We start from the raw sequence: 19,251 nt of genomic DNA on the forward strand, positions 1-19,251 counted from the left end.
AATTCAACACATTAATTCCGTTATCTTACTTAATTCTCAATTTTGAACAGTACCACCTATCCCATCTACTGTGTAATTTATATAGTGCATTTCTAGTTTAATACAAGTATTTTTTGGGCGTAATAACATTATTTACAAGTGCTCTCCATGTATCCACCTCTGGTGATTTATTCGACAACCATACATGTGCTATGAGCACTTTTACCAAAGTGGTCAGACATATAACCGATTGATATATTTCCTTAGAGTATGTACTCTCTAGCTCCATAGCATACAGGCATGATCTACTATTAGCATCATGAAGAGAGAGAATTGTATATTGTATATCTGTCCATACTTTTCCCCAGAATCCCTTTATCATTGGGCATTGCCAGAGTAGGTGCCAAAACCCTGCCTCTTCTATCATACATCGTTGGCATTTTGTATCTTCCCTCAGCCCTGCTCTATACATTGATACCGGAGTATAATATACCCTATGCAATATGTAGTAGTGGACTTGTTGGTATCTCGCAGATAATGTTGCCCATCTACTAGTTCTCATGATTACTTTCCATTGCTCACTTGTTATTGGGCCTAGGTCCTCTTCCCACTTTTCTCTCAAATGATCCAATGTTTCTGGGCTCCTATTTATATTGGCATAAACCCCAGAGATCTGGTCTTTACTACCCAAGTCTTTCAATAACATTTTAACAGGTGAGGAGGAAATAAATTGGCCCTACATTTACAAACTGTGACTGAATGGCTTGTCGCAGTTGCATATATCTATAAGAGCAATTTTTTGGCATATCAAATTTATCTTGCAGTTGCTGATAGGACTTGAGAGTACCATTATTAAATAGATGATCGATGTTACTTATTCCTTTACCCTGCCAAACACTATCCTTTGAAATCTTAACTAATTCTGGATATGATGGATTATACCAGATAGGGGACTGACTAATTATTAACACTATAGTATTTCACTGGCATGCCGCGCTGGGCTTCCTAGCTTATGATAGTTTTTGGGGTGCCACACCCTGCACCTAGATATAGCGCTAGGGAGCCCCAATATACAGATAAGCCTTGACGCGGCTTGGGGGCATGCCATACACCTGCTCAGGTATATGTAACCAATATATCTGAATTCTATTATCATGTAGTGTTCAAGATTGGTTACTAATACCATTCAGTGTGCTGGGGGAACCAATGTCTTGTTACTTACTCAACACTAGATCTATTCTGGAAAAGGTATCAAATGATGTTGAATAACAGGAGTATTGCCTCAAGTCAGGGTTTCTATCCCGCCAAATGTCTATTTAGCCTATCTCATCAACAAATTTTGAAAATGGAGTGGCAAATTACTTCACATGCTCATCATCATCATCTCTCTCCCTTTTTAACCTCCTATCTAAGCCTTTGCACATGACATTGTTAAAGTTTCCCATACAGATGACCTGTGTCACTAGAGATAGATGTAATTTAATTACCTGTCATAAAACCTACATTACTATATGGGGGAGCAATATATATTGCAAGTATATACACCTGGGTCCCGTTCTAAGAAGACAATTCTGCCACCCGGATCTATCATACTTGAATAAAGTTGAAATTGTATAGATTTTCTTATGAGGACCGCTACCCCCCTGGAATTTTGAGTGTGAGCTGAATGATATATATTATTTATCCATGGCCTCTTCAGAGTCTGGACCTTGTCCCCAACTAGATGGGTTTTCAGATAGACACATCAAGTCAGCTTCATATTTCTTCAGTTGGGACATAACCAGAGATCTTTTGATCTTATTATTTAATCCTCTGACATTTCAGCTCACGATTTTCAATCCTCCCTCTTTTTTATCCATGGAGCCTGCAATTGCATATGTATGTACTAATACCTCCTTCTTTACCCCAATCCTCCATAGCAAGATGAGACTACAACCAATTATAATAAACATACAGTGCCGGTGCAGGGCACAGGAGCGCCCCAGGCGGGGGGGGGGGGCGCCCCGTTGCCCCAGCGCTCACCCGCTCTGGGGGAGGGGGTGGTAAATGCGGTGCTCCGCTCCGTCAGGGGAGGGATTAATGCGGATGCCGGGGGGTTAATGCGGCCGTCACTACGCTCTGCTCCGTCGGTGGGGGTTTGATGGAGGGAGATGGAGTGTTTTGGTGGAGGGAGATACGGGTACGGGAGGGGGGGTGGGGGCAGTTAGAGCTCCACGGGGGTCAATGCGGGCTCCAGGGGTGGGGGTAGGCTCACTCACCTGCTTCTCCTCGGTGTCGGGACCCTTCCTCCTGCTGCTGCTCCTCCAGGCAGCTCGTTACCGCCCTCCAGTGACCGGCGCCCTAGGCAAATGCCTAGAGCTGCCTAGTGGTGGCGCCGTCCCTATAAACACACATAACATTGATATGCCTGACATATACCCCACAACATTATCCCTACCCTTGAACACTCGCTGTATAACGTCCCAATAGCAAGGTATACCTAACTCCCATATTAGCTCTCCTCTTTCCCCTTCTTCTTTTTGCCCCCAGGGAAATGGGAACAATTCCCATAGCTGTATGCAACTTATGGTACCATATCAAAACATTCATATATTCTCCTGGCAAGGAAAGCAGCAAAACACAACACCCAATTTCGAATCAATCCAGTTCTCTGCTTCTTTTGGGCTGTTAAAGAAATGTGTCACATTCTCATATATAATCATCAGACTTGCAGGGAGTAGAATAGCATATTGGACATTTTTTGCCATTAATCGCCGCTTTACTTGAAAGAATTGGGACCTATTCTTTTGCACTTCATCCGCAAGATCATTATAAAAGGATAACACCACATTTCCATGTTGTATCGGACTGTTCGTCCGAGCCAATTGGAGAATAGTGTTCTGATCCCTGAAGTGGAGTAATTTTATTGTCATAGTTTTTGCCAGGGCACCTGGTTGATGGGGTCTCACTCCTATGTGCCTGCTCTACTGTGAATTACTGGGTAAATACCCCATGGGTAAACAAGTCTATGAGCCATTGCTCTATAAATTTCACTGGGTCTACTCCCTCTGTCCTTTCTGGGAGCCCAATGATTTGCACATTGTTGCACATTAATCTTCCCTCCATATTAGCTCATTTACTCTGGATGGACACCATTTGAGATGATAGTTCATCAACTTTTGCTTTTAGTGGTGTTGTCGCATTTTCCAAGTCTGATATACGGTGCTCCACCTCCCCTACCCTTTCACAGATTTTTGGGAAGTCTTGGCACATAAGGGAGATATCTATTTGTACCTGTCCAATCTTGTCTGTACCCTTCTGTTCGGAAGCAATTATAGCCTGGTGTATCTGCTGCACAGGTTCACTGGCTGAGGTATCCAGTTCACTACAGTATGTGATACCGGTGAACTAGGCACACTCTGTGCCATAGCCTTGGGGGTCTCATAAGTGTATCCACTCAAACCTCTACCCCTCCAGTATCTCTCTCCTTTCCAATATCACACCTCCAGGCTCTGCCACTGCCTTGACCGGCCCTGGGTCTGACCAGTCTACCGCACCTCAGTCCGCTGTGGTCTCCGTTGCTGCCTCAATTCAGTGGCTATGGCATCAGAATGTCACAGCACATGCTCGCCGGGCTCCCAGCATATATCTCAGCAGAGGTCTGTATCTAGGGCTTAGCACATATCAGGTCACCAACGCTGCATTTCCCACAAGGGAATCAAGGATTTTTTCCTGGTACCTCCGGGAGCTACAGCATTCTGCTGCTACTCCACCATGCTGCTCCTAGCCACGACCCTTACCAACTTCTAATCTATCTTAAATGTTTTACTGTCTAATGCCTTTTGTGTCTTCAGCTGGGTTAATAAATATGCTGGTACTTCTCTGAAATTGCCTGTGATGTGTGGAGGTTGGCAAGTTGTGTACATGTTGCTGCTTTGTGAATTTTCCATTAAGTTGCCTATTTAATAAGTTTTAATAACTCCTCTTTTTCTTTTTAATTGAAACTAAAGAGAAATTGGCTATCATAACTTACCACTATTTAATAACAAGCATTCCATATTGAAATCTTTGAGCTCTCTGGGATCCTTGTATTTTCTGTGGTTTAGCAATTTCCAATTCACATTCAGTCTGCTTTAAGGACTGTGGTGTTCAGTTTTTAACCAGAGCCGCTCAAATTGAACATTTTAGCACCACATTACCTGAAAATTGACCATTTTAAGCACAGTACAGTGATGACTTTCTGCCAACTTGTAAGTATTGTAGAGAGGGAACAGACACATCAATTAACAATGGTGACATGCTATCTGGAAACTCCACATGGCATGCAGTAGGTCCTGCAAGTCTGGTAAGATGTTAGCATTAATAGACTGTCACATATTTAGTCTAATCTCCTCCCCATCAAAGCTTTTGATGCTTCACAACCGGTGACTTGTGCAAAATCTACACGGGTGTCATCCTCTGAGGTGGTGACACCAAAATGCTGACTCCTCCTCACAGTGAGCCAGGTGACGCACTGTGACATTATCATGCTGTTCCAAGTTCCTTTAACTTAGAAGAGAGAAGCTGGGAAAATCCTAGGAGTGATAAAAATGGTTGATGTGCCACAAGGCCATGTCCCCTTCCCACATAACCATTGACCTTATCCATCACAAACATATTTGGCATGACTTGGAAAGATGTTGCTTGGCATATCAGGTGTTTTCAACTCCAGTGACACTATTACATTACAGTATATGATGGATTAAGGAAAACGCTCTCCAGTTTGTGGTTGCCTTTTACATCTTTGTCTACAGATCAATTATCTGGAAATAACCACTCCCTTTATCCAACTTACCAACTATTACTACCCTACCACTGACTTTCTCCCATACCCACTCAGCTACTCCCACTCATTTATTCTTCCTAGCACTCAACAACGCAACACTGCATTCTCTCCCCGCACTTATTTATTCCCCATCTACTGTACCCCTCAGTTTACCCTCTCAGTCTGTGCTTTCAATGTGTAATATAATGTTATTATGACTGCCATATTATGGGCCAGATGTATCAAGCTTCAAAAAGCGATTAAGTGGAAAGTGATAAAACAAACAGCCAATCAGCTCCTACCTGTACGTTTTTAAACCCAGACTGTAACATAGCAGTTAGAAGCTGATTGGCTGGCTGTTTATCTCTATGCATTTTATCACTTTTTGAAGCTTGATACATCTGGCCCATGACATGATCATGAAAAACAGACTTCTTGGTCTACCACTAGAGGTAGGTGTCATATATACATGGTTATGTATTGATATTACAGAACATAATGTGGAATATATGAAAGCTTTCCTTCTAATTTGTATTTATTTATTAATGATGAACTACGTGTAAAATATATCTATCTTAAACATATTTAAGTACTAGACGAGTAATAACATTGTTTTTCTTTTTCCTAGAACCACCAAGGGAAATTCTACACTGGTCCCTAAGAACTTTACTCTTACCTTTATTTTGTTCATGAGCAGACACAAATCCTTACTTTAATTCATAAGTTGGCAAGTTTCTATTACCCTAAGGAAGCATAGTTTAATTTTAAAAACACTAATTAGCCACAATTATTTTTGATCTCTCTTGTGGCCTTACAATTACAAGTATCCACGGGTGCACCAGTGCATGCTGGCACTTATAGGCAGGTATTCAATGCTGTTTGCGAGTGGTGACAGCGAGCAGGGCTTCCTGCTCGCTGTCACCACTCACCTTGACAGTATTCAACACACCCTCGCATATGCCAATTCCCCCTCGCTCCGTTTTTTGAGCGAGGGAGAATTGGCGGATGCGGCTCCAGAAGCAGCGAGACCCGCGGCTAAAAACAGCGAGTTTTCTGCAATAGCCGGATTTCCCCAGAACGTTGAATAGAGTAAACGGCTGGTGAGGGGGTTAAACAGCGAGGATCGTTGGTTTTCTGCAATCCTCGCTGTTTAACCCCCTTGCCAGCTGCTCGCTGCAGCATTGAATACCCCCCATAGTGTCACAAGATTGGCTAAAATATATCAATATTACAGTATAAACCTGTACTCACCTGCAAGGAGGGACCCAGTGCTACTTGACATTGGTCGGGGTATGTAAGATGTCAGGACACAGTTAGAGGACCAGCCCCAATGTTGTTTTTTTTTTTAAATGTTCTTTCCTTAACTTTTCATGTCTTGACAAGCACATACAGTATTATAGCTCGAGCAGCATGTGGTTTGAGATATTTTGTTTTTCACAGACACCTGCTTTTCTAGCTGGAATTATGTTGGAGTTTCCTTTTAAACCAGTTTGATATATTTGATATCTTGTATTTTTGCATAATGTTTGGTATGTATTTATAATCTGATGTTTTAAAAACAATCAGAATCACCATCTAAAATTTGCTTTAAAACATTTTTACCCATGGATTTATTATGTTATGTTCTAAATGTCATTATGAAGTGTAAATCTGTTTAAATCATTCAAATTCTTTTTACCAATATCCTATGTTGAAGCACATTTGTGCTCCTGTTACTCGTTATTGTCATGTTATGACACAATAATGTATGTTTAGTTGTTGCCAAGAAACCTTTCTGGTATATTGCATACCATATTAGTAATTCATTTTGAAGAACTGTTTGTTTTTGTCTCCCTACAACATGGTGAAAATTGTCTTGAATTTGTTTTCTCCTAAATCCTCCCAGTAACCTTTATGTGACTTGTCACTACTAAGACAAATTTGCTCATACATCTTGAATGTCAGGGTTCTCTTGCTGGAGCTCTATCGGTAATTAGCATTGCCTTGTTAGTGCTCAAGGCTTGTGCAACTGTCACCTTGATAAAGAGGACTCTATTGCTCATTTCAGATAACATGCTAACCTTTCATTTTGTGGAGCCTACATAAGCCATTTAATTTATATTCTTGTTTCATATGCAAGAAACGCCACTGCAGTGCTGTGGCATATGTTTATTATGTTAAAGACCAAAAAAGTAGTTTAGGTCACTTTTAGGGGGAAATTTACTAAAGGAAATTTGTAAAAAAAATAGGTGTATTTGTATCCAGAAATACACTTATTTTTGACTTTTACTATCCCGAAAATACGATAATTCATATTCGTATTGATAGTACATCAATACGAATATGAATTGTCGTATTTTCGGGATAGCAAAAGTAAAAAATACGTGTATTTCTGGATACAAATACACCTATTTTTTACAAATTTCCTTTAGTAAATTTCCCCCTTAGTGACCAACTCAAATATATGCATGGCCTATTTGAAGAAATCATTCTTATAAAGGAGACAAAAAAATAACATTGTAAAAAAAATATTTTTGACTATTGCTAATCATACCTATTATGAGCTGTACTTTATAATATGTTAATATATTCAAAATGTATGTAGAATTTAAATAAACATAATGACTTCTTTATACCTTTAAATCTGCTCTCTTTACTAGTATTTACAACTGTCTCCCCTCTATCTCTTCTTGGATGTCCCAGCACTTACTCAAACTTAACATGTCTGAGCTGATCATCTTCTCACCCTCCCGCATAACTTCACCTTCCACACTTTCACTATCTATTGATGGGACAACTATTTCCTCTATCCACCAAGTAGGGCCGGCGCTAGTCGCTCAGCAGGGGATGCAGAGCAGGGAGGCGCCATGCTGGAGAGGCGCTCTCCCGACTCTGCTAATCATCTGCTATTTTGCTTTCAGGGGCCGCTATTGCTGCTGGCTGCCAATGCTCCTATGAGCGCTGGCAGCGTGAAAGATGAAATGTAAAGGTGCACTCGGGACCCGGCTAGCGCTGCACAGCTCCGGCGTTAGCAGACATGTACGTGAGCAGGGCTGGCCGGGCCAGGCTTATGCAGTAGAAGTGCAAATAGCCAGCAAGCCAGCAGAGGGCGCTAGCCAGCTCGAGTCAGACGACATGCTACAAATGCATGCTGCCTGCCTGACACTCGCTGGTTTAACTCGGGAGGAGCTGATGGACAGTGGAGGAGCTTTCCAGCCTGGCTAGAAATAGTGAGTATAAGAGGGCTGCTGGACAGGGTGGTCTTTTTCATCAGGATTGTAATACTGCAGCTGATATAGCCCTCTGCTGGTCAGCTTACACCACCTGCTGGCTCAAGCAGCATGCCGGCAGCCATGTGCCAAGTTGGAGCATGCTGGCAATGCTGTTAGCCTGAATTTTTATATGTACATATGGATCTTATTTGTTTTACAACATGGCATGCGCATTCAATCAGTATTGTACGGTATATTGTCTTGTGGGTACACACTGACATGTGCCAGATGACACTGCCACCGTCAGATGCCATGCTATGCCCTTTATCTGTTGGAGTGATAGTTTTGTTCCATTGCCACTTGCCATGCTTGTTCCTTCTCTAGAGGAATCTATGTAATCTTACCATGCCTTTAGTTGTGAAACCACTTGCTGTCAGAATAGTGCTAAACCACAATGTACACACCACATACTGTATGGAAGTATGGTACCATAACCCATATGAACTGGGAATTGCAGCTGTATCCTGCTTCTCTACCAGCATGCATACCCTGCACTGGTCATTATACACCTATGCCGCCCATCTATATTTTTATTTTGTTGCAAACAATATTGGACCGTTCAGGTACTACACTAGAGCAGCGTCCATGATAGTTATTGGTGACAGTCCCCATATGTATGACCGCAAGCTCTGGTGCTCATGGTGCACTTTGTGATGTCTAACTTTTTTACTTTTTCTAACTTTTTATGATACATCTGTTTGTTTTGTTACATGCCGACGGGCAAAGAGGAAGGAAAAGGGAAGGAGATCGCTCAGGAGAGAGATACTGCTACATGCAAATTCTCAGCTAACTGCTGGTACGCGCATTTATATATTCCTAGAAGGATTGTTGTAGCACCGATTGTTTTAGAACACTGGAGGCACAGAAGCCATACCACTTTTTTATGTACGGTTTTGGTCCTGTGAAAATCAGGACTTATTAATGACTTCTGGCGACACAGTTTAAATTCTGGAGTGTTATTTTAGTTATTATTTTGATGTAATATAATTATTGCCGTCACTATTTTCAACTTTCAAAATCACATACCAGATTAAATACTGGGACACACTAAGTGAGTATAAGCGCTATCAGTGCACCACACACTATATATATATATATATATATATATATATATATATATATATATATATATATATATATATATATATATATATATATATATATCTATATATATATAGACATTGGATGGGCTCTGCACACACTAAATTAACTGATAATAAATAGTGGAGATTTGGTTCATGAATTGATCAATGCATTTATTATCAGTTAATTTAGTGTGTGCAGAGCCCATCCAATGTCTGTCTAAACAATGTGGTCACAAGCCATAGGGCACCCCAAAACTAGGAAAGGTGAGTGCCGATGTTAAGTGTATATATTGTTTATTAGATTAATTTTTTTAATTAGTCTTATTGTGGTCACATTCTCTCATGCACCCTGTTTTTAACTAAGATTCCATAGCTTATGTTAGCCATTTCCCTAGATGATTAGTGACAGGTGTGTTGGTAGCTGCTCACCTATAAAAGCAAAGTCTGCTGTGAGCTTCAGACCTGATAGCATGCCTGGTATCAAACATTGATGTGATAGCTATGTGTATTGCAGCCATTTTCAGCGATAGTGGTAGGACCTGCAGAACAGTGGGGTCCCTTGACGGGGGCTGCAGGCTTAAATGCATTGATCAATTCATGAACCAAATCTCCACTATTTATTATCAGTTAATTTAGTGTGTGCAGAGCCCATCCAATGTCTGTTTAAACAATGTGGTCACAAGCCATAGGGCACCCCAAAACTAGGAAAGGTGAGTGCCGATGTTAAGTGTATATATATATATATATATATATATATGTGTAAAGGTTAGAATTTGGTGAGGTGTGCGCCAGGAGGATGTAAACAGGTAAATGTCCAGGAGCGTGATCCCATATATTGCACTCCCCTAATATTCTGGTTGGGGCGTCAGCTAAGTCCAAGAGCGGTGGTGTGCCACTCAGGGGGGGATTTGTAGAAAAGGTTTTTGTTTTGGACTTTGGATAGCGACTACTGTGCACGTACTTCACATGGGACAATGTATGAAAAATAGATGATTTATTTAAACACAGAAGAAAAAAGTTTAAAAATACATATGGATATTCACACAATGTTATAAAACCACAATATAAAATGTATCAGATATACACCACAGGGGAGGGGATAAAATGGATACTAAAAAATGACACTAAATAATACAAGTCTGGGATGGCATTGGTATTAGTTTAGTATGATGTTTGGACTAGTGGGACACAGCAAGTGTGCTAAAAGAACTGTAAAAAAAAAAAGTGTCAATGTGCCAACTGGTATATATGCACAACTGAATAGACCAAGATATATAAAAGAAAATTTAGGAAATATAAAATGGAACAAAGAAATATATAAATAGAAAAATATATATAAAAAAAGTGAACTGCTGTTTCAGGCTGCTATCAACAAATAGTTGTAGTTAGAAATAAGGTTAGCTTAACTTATTGGCAGAGTAGTGAGGAGCAGGAGTCAGAAGTATCCCAACATGTTTCGTCCAACAGGACTTCGTCAGGGGTAAGGGACAGAATGACTAAAGCTGTATTTATAGCAGGGATGGGGTCTGAGGTGCCGCCCCCCTCGTTAACGCTGCTTAATTAGACAAAAATTGCGTTTGAAAGAAACCATGTTATAAGACTATGTAAGAGGTACTGGGGTTAATACCACCAATCCTAATAGTTGCGAATTATAAAACGAGTGTTTGAAAGTACACAATTGGCTGAAGGAGGTTTGGAGTGTGTCAGCTCCGTTTACATGGAGCCTGACATCACATCCGCCCCACTTCCTCCACACATCCGGCGTCCGTATAGCTTCACTGCGCATGTGCGCCTAGTTAGTGAAGTCTCTCAGTTTGGTAGTTGAGGAGCTCCGTGCGTCTGCGCGCTCCGTCTTTCTTAGTCCTTGTCTGTGCGCATGTGCTGTGTCACTGACGATCTGTGTCACTTTGGAAGCTTTATTAAGAGATGTTCCCATACGCTTGCACTGCGTGGGTTACCATGGTGATCGCATTGTGTCTCATGTCCTTAATAGATGCCCGGATGTTCATAGTAGATTGTTCATATTCTGAAACTGTGTGAGCCCGTGTGTAGTAGGTTCAGTTTCTCTGTAAGTGGTTCTCAAAATGAATGAGAACCAGAAATTGGCAAGAATAAATAAATTAATATTTTGCAGATGCACAGACATTACTGAACGTTTGTAAATATGAAAGTAGATAAATAACAGTAGGAAAGAAAATAAATATATAAATATATAAATAAATGGATCCCTATGAAAATATTGTGATAAGAAAGTGAATGAACAAATTATTATTTATATATAAAGGGTATATATAGTGATAGATAAATAATTGTAGGCATATCTAATTATATAAAACTAAACGAAATAATTTAGCAGAGACAAGAGAATAATATTATTTATTGACACCACAAAGGAACCGCGCATACAGATAACCTCCACCGATGGTATGATACAGCACCCGATATTCCTGGGAGGTCCCCCTACCCAGTACTAATCAGGCCCATCACTGCTTAGCTTCCAAGTTCGGATGTAATTGGGCGTCCCAGTGAGGTATGGCTGTATAGTTGTTTGGTTGGAGATCAATGCATGTACCCAGTTACTCCTCTATGGTGTCGATGATGACAACCTAATGTGTCGGCAGTTAAAGATTTAAAGTCTGAGAGGGGGAATCTGGTAGGTGGAATTAGCACAGAGGTGTTGTTGCTGGACTTCCCAGATGGTGACCCATTCTGGTACTGCTCAGCGAAGATTTTGTGGTGGACTACTGACCGCTATAGATATTCTTTTTATATGAAGGGTGCTATCTCATAGCTCTCATTGAAGCCTTCTGGATGTAGCGTATTCAGCTCGAAAATCCAGTACATCTCACGACGTGAGAGAAGGTTCGATAAATCACCTCCTCTCTCTCCAAGGGTAACAAGTTCAATGCCTCTAAAAGTCAATTTTTCAGGGTCTGAGTTATGATGAGTACTGAAGTACCCAACCCATGTATTGGAGAGGGCCAATAAAAAAGCAAGGGCTTTGGACAGGAAAAAACTATTAGAATACAAACCGAAAATGAGCAGAGAACCAGATGTTAAATTTATCACAACGTACAACCATCATGAAGGTATCATTAAGGAAGCACTCAATAAACATTGGAACATTCTACAGATGGATCCCATACTCAAAGACTCACTACCCAATAAACCTCAGATTGTATACCGGAAACAAAAAAACTTGAAAGATCTCCTAGCCCCCAGTATGCTTAGAGACGAATTGTCCAAACCCAGTGGCCTACCCAAGTGCACTGGCAGTTACAAATGTGGCCACTGCATCATCTGTAAATACCTCCACCCCAGCAGAAAGAACTTCTTTAATAAAGACAAATCCAAAGAATACAAGACTAAAAGCTTCATCAACTGCAATACAACATCAGTCATTTACATGTTGGAATGTCCATGCGAACTACGATACATAGGTAAAACTAAAAGAGCACTGAAAATACGGATACAAGAACATGTAAGGAACATCAAGAACAGAGTACAGACACATGCGGTCTCCCAACACTTCAGTACTCATCATAACTCAGACCCTGAAAAATTGACTTTTAGAGGCATTGAACTTGTTACCCTTGGAGAGAGAGGAGGTGATTTATCGAACCTTCTCTCACGTCGTGAGATGTACTGGATTTTCGAGCTGAATACGCTACATCCAGAAGGCTTCAATGAGAGCTATGAGATAGCACCCTTCATATAAAAAGAATATCTATAGCGGTCAGTAGTCCACCACAAAATCTTCGCTGAGCAGTACCAGAATGGGTCACCATCTGGGAAGTCCAGCAACAACACCTCTGTGCTAATTCCACCTACCAGATTCCCCCTCTCAGACTTTAAATCTTTAACTGCCGACACATTAGGTTGTCATCATCGACACCATAGAGGAGTAACTGGGTACATGCATTGATCTCCAACCAAACAACTATACAGCCATACCTCACTGGGACGCCCAATTACATCCGAACTTGGAAGCTAAGCAGTGATGGGCCTGATTAGTACTGGGTAGGGGGACCTCCCAGGAATATCGGGTGCTGTATCATACCATCGGCGGAGGTTATCTGTATGCGCGGTTCCTTTGTGGTGTCAATAAATAATATTATTCTCTTGTCTCTGCTAAATTATTTTGTTTAGTTTTATATAATTAGATATGCCTACAATTATTTATCTATCACTATATATACCCTTTATATATAAATAATAATTTGTTCATTCACTTTCTTATCACAATATTTTCATAGGGATCCATTTATTTATATATTTATATATTTATTTTCTTTCCTACTGTTATTTATCTACTTTCATATTTACAAACGTTCAGTAATGTCTGTGCATCTGCAAAATATTAATTTATTTATTCTTGCCAATTTCTGGTTCTCATTCATTTTGAGAACCACTTACAGAGAAACTGAACCTACTACACACGGGCTCACACAGTTTCAGAATATGAACAATCTACTATGAACATCCGGGCATCTATTAAGGACATGAGACACAATGCGATCACCATGGTAACCTACGCAGTGCAAGCGTATGGGAACATCTCTTAATAAAGCTTCCAAAGTGACACAGATCGTCAGTGACACAGCGCATGCGCACAGACAAGGACTAAGAAAGACGGAGCGCGCAGACGCACGGAGCTCCTCAACTACCAGACTGAGAGACTTCACTAACTAGGCGCACATGCGCAGTGAAGCTATACGGACGGCGGATGTGTGGCGGAAGTGGGGCGGATGTGATGTCAGGCTCCATGTAAACGGAGCTGACACACTCCAAACCTCCTTCAGCCAATTGTGTACTTTCAAACACTCGTTTTATAATTCGCAACTATGAGGATTGGTGGTATTAACCCCAGTACCTCTTACATAGTCTTATAACATGGTTTCTTTCAAACGCAATTTTTGTCTAATTAAGCAGCGTTAACGAGGGGGGCGGCACCTCAGACCCCATCCCTGCTATAAATACAGCTTTAGTCATTCTGTCCCTTACCCCTGACGAAGTCCTGTTGGACGAAACATGTTGGGATACTTCTGACTCCTGCTCCTCACTACTCTGCCAATAAGTTAAGCTAACCTTATTTCTAACTACAACTATTTGTTGATAGCAGCCTGAAACAGCAGTTCACTTTTTTTATATATATTTTTCTATTTATATATTTCTTTGTTCCATTTTATATTTCCTACATTTTCTTTTATATATCTTGGTCTATTCAGTTGTGCATATATACCAGTTGGCACATTGACACTTTTTTTTTTTTTTTTTTTTACAGTTCTTTTAGCACACTTGCTGTGTCCCACTAGTCCAAACATCATACTAAACTAATACCAATGCCATCCCAGACTTGTATTATTTAGTGTCATTTTTTAGTATCCATTTTATCCCCTCCCCTGTGGTGTATATCTGATACATTTTATATTGTGGTTTTATAACATTGTGTGAATATCCATATGTATTTTTAAACTTTTTTCTTCTGTGTTTAAATAAATCATCTATTTTTCATACATTGTCCCATGTGAAGTACGTGCACAGTAGTCGCTATCCAAAGTCCAAAACAAAAACCTTTTCTATATATATATATATATATATATATATATATATATATATATATATATATATATATATATAAATATATATATATAGGTGGGAGGGTGAAAATGTATAGTTTACAGGAGGGCGCCGAATACCCTAGCACCGGCCCGGCCACCAAGTATGCTGCCTTGGCATTATTCTTGATTCCTCCCTCTCCTTTAAACTCTTGAGTGGTGGGTTTTGTTGGGGCAGGACCAACCTACCAGGGCAGGTTGGTCCTGCCCCAGCAAAACCCACCACAGATCATAGGAATTCGCCGCCCCCCCTCACCTTTGCTCTGGCATTAAGTCATCAGACAAGTGGCAGGCTTGGGGATGTTTCGCGGCGGCTCGGGAGGACTCGGATGCCTGATCTCTCCCAAGTCCCCCCGAGCCACCTGGAACATCTCGGAGCCTGCCGCCTACGTCACTACAGTATGGTGATTGGCGGCAGGGGAGCTCCGGTGTACGATTGCTGGGTGCGCTGGAGCAGAGGGACCCGGGGGACCAACAGAAGGGGTGGGGGGGGGATTGAGGGGGATCCCTAAAGGTAGTGCACCAGTGGTTATCCGATGGAGGCACCACTGGCACACACCTACTACATTGTGGTATCCCAGAAATTTTCCAGGACAGTCCACTGCAGCAGCGCAGCTGAGCCTGGAAAATTTCCAGGCATACCACCCAAGTGGTTAAACCTCACATTCAACACCTCTCACAGTCCTGCCGTTTCCACCTCAAAAATATTTCTAGGATCCAACCCTTTTTCACTCAGAATGCTACAAAGATCCTCATCCACTCACTAGTCATCTCCAGATTGGACTGCTGTAATATCCACTATCTGGCATCTATGTTAAATACCTCTCTCCACTCCCATATATCCTCATTGCTGCTGCCCAGCTCATCTTCCTCTTCAAACATACTATGTCCACCTACCCTCTCTTACAAGGCCTACACTGGCTCCCCTTTCCCTTCAAAATACAATTCAAGAGCCTCACACTCACTTACTGTACAAAGCCATCATCCATTCCTCTCCCACCTACAGTACATATCTGACCTTATCTATCTTTACACTCCCACTTTTTATGTGGATAAAGATTTGTGTATTTATGATAAAGTGGAGAGAGCCAAAGTACCAACCAATCAATGACTAATAGCCATTTTACAGATTGTATTTCTAAAAAATTACAGTTACAAACATAATGGTTTATTAATAGATCAATCTCAAAATTATTTCTTTCCAAGCTTTTGTAATAAACACAATGTCCCTTTTGTCACAGGAGTGATTTATAGGTTAATAGTAAGCCATGAAAATACTAATCTTGAAATGGAGATGATGACCAAATGATGAGGCCAACTACTTTTTAAACCAAGTAAGACCGTTGATTTCTTCAATTATTCTTAATAGAATAAATGAGGGAAAAGGGATGTCGTGATCCAATTTTCTTTCTTACCATCTAAATGCTTCTTCAAGCTTTCTCTGAGATGTTCTTGCAGAAGAGTGCAGCACAGTGTTTAGTCGATGGCCGATCTCTGGTTTTTTAAGATTTTTCAAGATAACATTTTCAAGATAAATACCGGCGCAGCATAACATTGAGAGCAAAGGAGCTACTGTGATCAAAAATTCAAGTATGGTTTGGGGAATCCACCCCAAATTTCAGCAAGCAGTATAGTAGTTTAAATCCTCCTGTATTTTTTATTATAACCAAAGAAAAAAATAATGTGGATGTTTCCTGACCGATAAAGGAGGGCAGCACATCTACAGAGCTCCGGTGCCCTTTTGCCCAAAAGCTCTAATAAACCCCTCTCCTCATCTGCATTTCCCTCTGACTCTACCTTCCCCTGCCTGCTGAATGCCGGCAATACTGGTGGGGGTGTGCTGTGAACCCTACCACTTCCAGGAAGCTGGGGCCTCAATATCAGCATCCTGCTGGTTTTGGAGCTCTGCAGCAGTCATTGCGATGGAATGGAGCTATGGACAGTGCTGAGTGGCCCCTTTTCACTCAGAGGACCTGATTACTACTGCTCCAGTGACTTGCCGCCACAAAAAAAGAGGTGATAGGTGCTATTAGCACCAGTATGTCTTCCTGAATACTGCAAGAGGTGGACAGCAGCAGTCTGCTTCTTATGAGACTCTAGAGCAGGCATTCCCAACCACGGTCCTCAAGGCACACCAACAGTGCAGGTTTTATAGATATCCAGGCTTGCGCACAGGTGACTTAATTAGTATCTGAGGGATTCTGATTAAATCATCTGTGCTTAAGCCTGGATATCACTAAAACCTGCACTGTTGGTTTACCTTGAGGACCGTGGTTGGGAATGCCTGCTCTATAGGATCCCAGGCAGGCTTACAGGTATGCTATAGCTTACTTTTGAGTATCATTTTGAGAGACTGTATCAGGGCAGTGCTTCATCCTTCTGCACTGGAGATAGCTTTTTGGTGCAAGCAAATAACCAATGAGACTGCTCAGTATAAGTCTTCAAAATTCCTGCAAGCACTATCCGCACTTTTATACAGTAGAATTGTGCAGTTTATCTTGTGTATAAGGAGACCATCTGGTCGTCATCTGTCTCATTACAAGCATTTCTAATGGATCGATAGCCTCATTACCGTACTGATCAAGATCATAGCTCTCAACATGTGCACTTATTGTAGTTATTCTATTGTCTCCTTCCTTTCTTATAAAATATGAAATGTTTTGATTTCTTTCTTCTCAGTGGAACACCAATCCTTCAATAAATGTAGTTCTGCCGGTCCTTTTACTAGGCTTGTGATTTTATTATGCCTTCCAAATGCAGTAAGCTTTCCAAACCTGTCTCACAGATACAATTCTTTAAATCCTCTCCTTAAAATTCTCGCCCTAAGAGTACAGCTAATACTACCAATGCTACTGACTTTCAAATCTCAACTCAGATGGCAGTAACACCACCTGCAGCAACTGCTATCTCTGCTTCGGACCCTTTCGGTGATATGGACACTCTTACTGTGGGCAGGGCCGGCGCTACCCACTCAGCAGCTCCTGCAAAGCAGGGAGGCGCCATGCTGAAAAGGCGCTGTCTCCCTCCCTGCTCTTCTAAAGCTGCCTCAGCCCTCACTGTCACTGCCTCCTGCATACCGCCAGCAGCACCTGTCTGACAGCGGGCAGCAGTATGGAGAGGCTGAGCAGCTGCGACCTGCCTCCTCTTCCTCACGGACACTTGCGCTGACTCCCATATCGCTGTCTGTGAATGCCTGGATGACATGTCATGTCCGGATCCGCCCCCTACCCATTGCTCCCTGCGCCTGTCAGCTGTCAATCAAATGACGAACAGGCAGCAGCGCCGCCTCCCCTTCCTTCCCTCTTCTCAGTGTGCTGTGCCAGTGCCGCTGCCAGTCCTCAACACTCCGCCCCCTCTATCTCCTCCCCTCTTTTTCCATCTCCTCCTTCTCTCCCCTCCTTTCCCCCTCAGTCACGAGTGCTGCACATACTTTTTGTACTGCTTTCAGATCGCATCGCACACACATTGCATGCATGCCGTGCGATGCGATCTAGCCCATAACGTATGCGATTCTCGCAGCATGTATGGGCACCTTTAGTGCCTGCAACATTTTGCGGACACAGCACTGAGATGGTGTATGCATACATGTACATGCACCCGAGATCCTCCATAGGATCGCATGTTGCATACGCTCCTACAATCGGGCTGCAGCTTGTTGCAATCGCAATGTGAAAGGGCGCAAAATTTATGGTTTGCAGGAGGGCGGCGGACACCCTAGCACCGGCCCTGACTGTGGGCGCTTTGAAGGTCATTTTACAGGTTTCAAGGATGACATCACTGCTGAAATCTGGGTTGCGGTACAAAACTGTCGACACTCTGTGCATGAACTGGGCAGTCACACTAACCATCTGGAGACCAAAATGGAGGAGGGTGTTGGCTGCCACAATGGTTTGATTGACTTCCATGACATGCTTGAGGCAGAGGTGAGGATGGTGCAAGATAAGGTTGCTGATTTAAAGGACAGATCCCTCCACAGTAACCTTAAACTATGAGGAGTCCCGGAGACTGTGTCAAATAGCAGCCTGAACGTTTTAGCTTTGTTTTAGCTTAGTGTTAGATTTGTTTGAAAAAACGATACTTGTGTAGTAGCAGGGCACTCACTAAGCTATTTACTTAGTGGGCTATTCTGCGTAGTGAAATCGCATCGCATCACATCGCACGCAATTTCCGTGCCATGCGATGTGATCTAACTAGTTAATTTATTCACTGCACCCTGGCCGTGGATCGCATGCGATCGCATCGCACGCAAAATCGCATGGGATCGCATCGCACACAAAATCGCATGCGATCGTATGCGATCGTATGCAATTTAGCACAACACCCCCAGTATACATTTAGCACACCCCCACTATCCAGGTCACCCAGAAGCGTGGCGAGCGAAGCGATTACACGTCCTCCCGACTTTTTCTTACCTCCACTATCCACGTCGGCATGAAGTTGATTTTATAATGTGTGGCGAGTGCAGTGAGCCACCGAGCACGAAAGGGGAGGTGGATTACTGTACATGTATTCTGCATCCTCTCGTGGGGCTTTCT

At 42.0% G+C, this 19,251-nt stretch overlaps 2 pseudogenes; one reads left to right on the forward strand and one right to left on the reverse strand.

The window, feature by feature from the left end:
* Window positions 1-11,524: 11,524 nt before the first annotated feature.
* LOC146061907 (5S ribosomal RNA) lies at window positions 11,525-11,642 on the reverse strand (annotated as a pseudogene).
* A 1,396-nt stretch (window positions 11,643-13,038) lies between these two features.
* Window positions 13,039-13,156, forward strand: LOC146061908 (5S ribosomal RNA; annotated as a pseudogene).
* Window positions 13,157-19,251: the final 6,095 nt, after the last annotated feature.

Source organism: Crinia signifera, chromosome 2, assembly GCF_055691185.1.
Source record: "Crinia signifera chromosome 2, ASM5569118v1, whole genome shotgun sequence".
Lineage (NCBI taxonomy): Eukaryota > Metazoa > Chordata > Amphibia > Anura > Myobatrachidae > Crinia > Crinia signifera.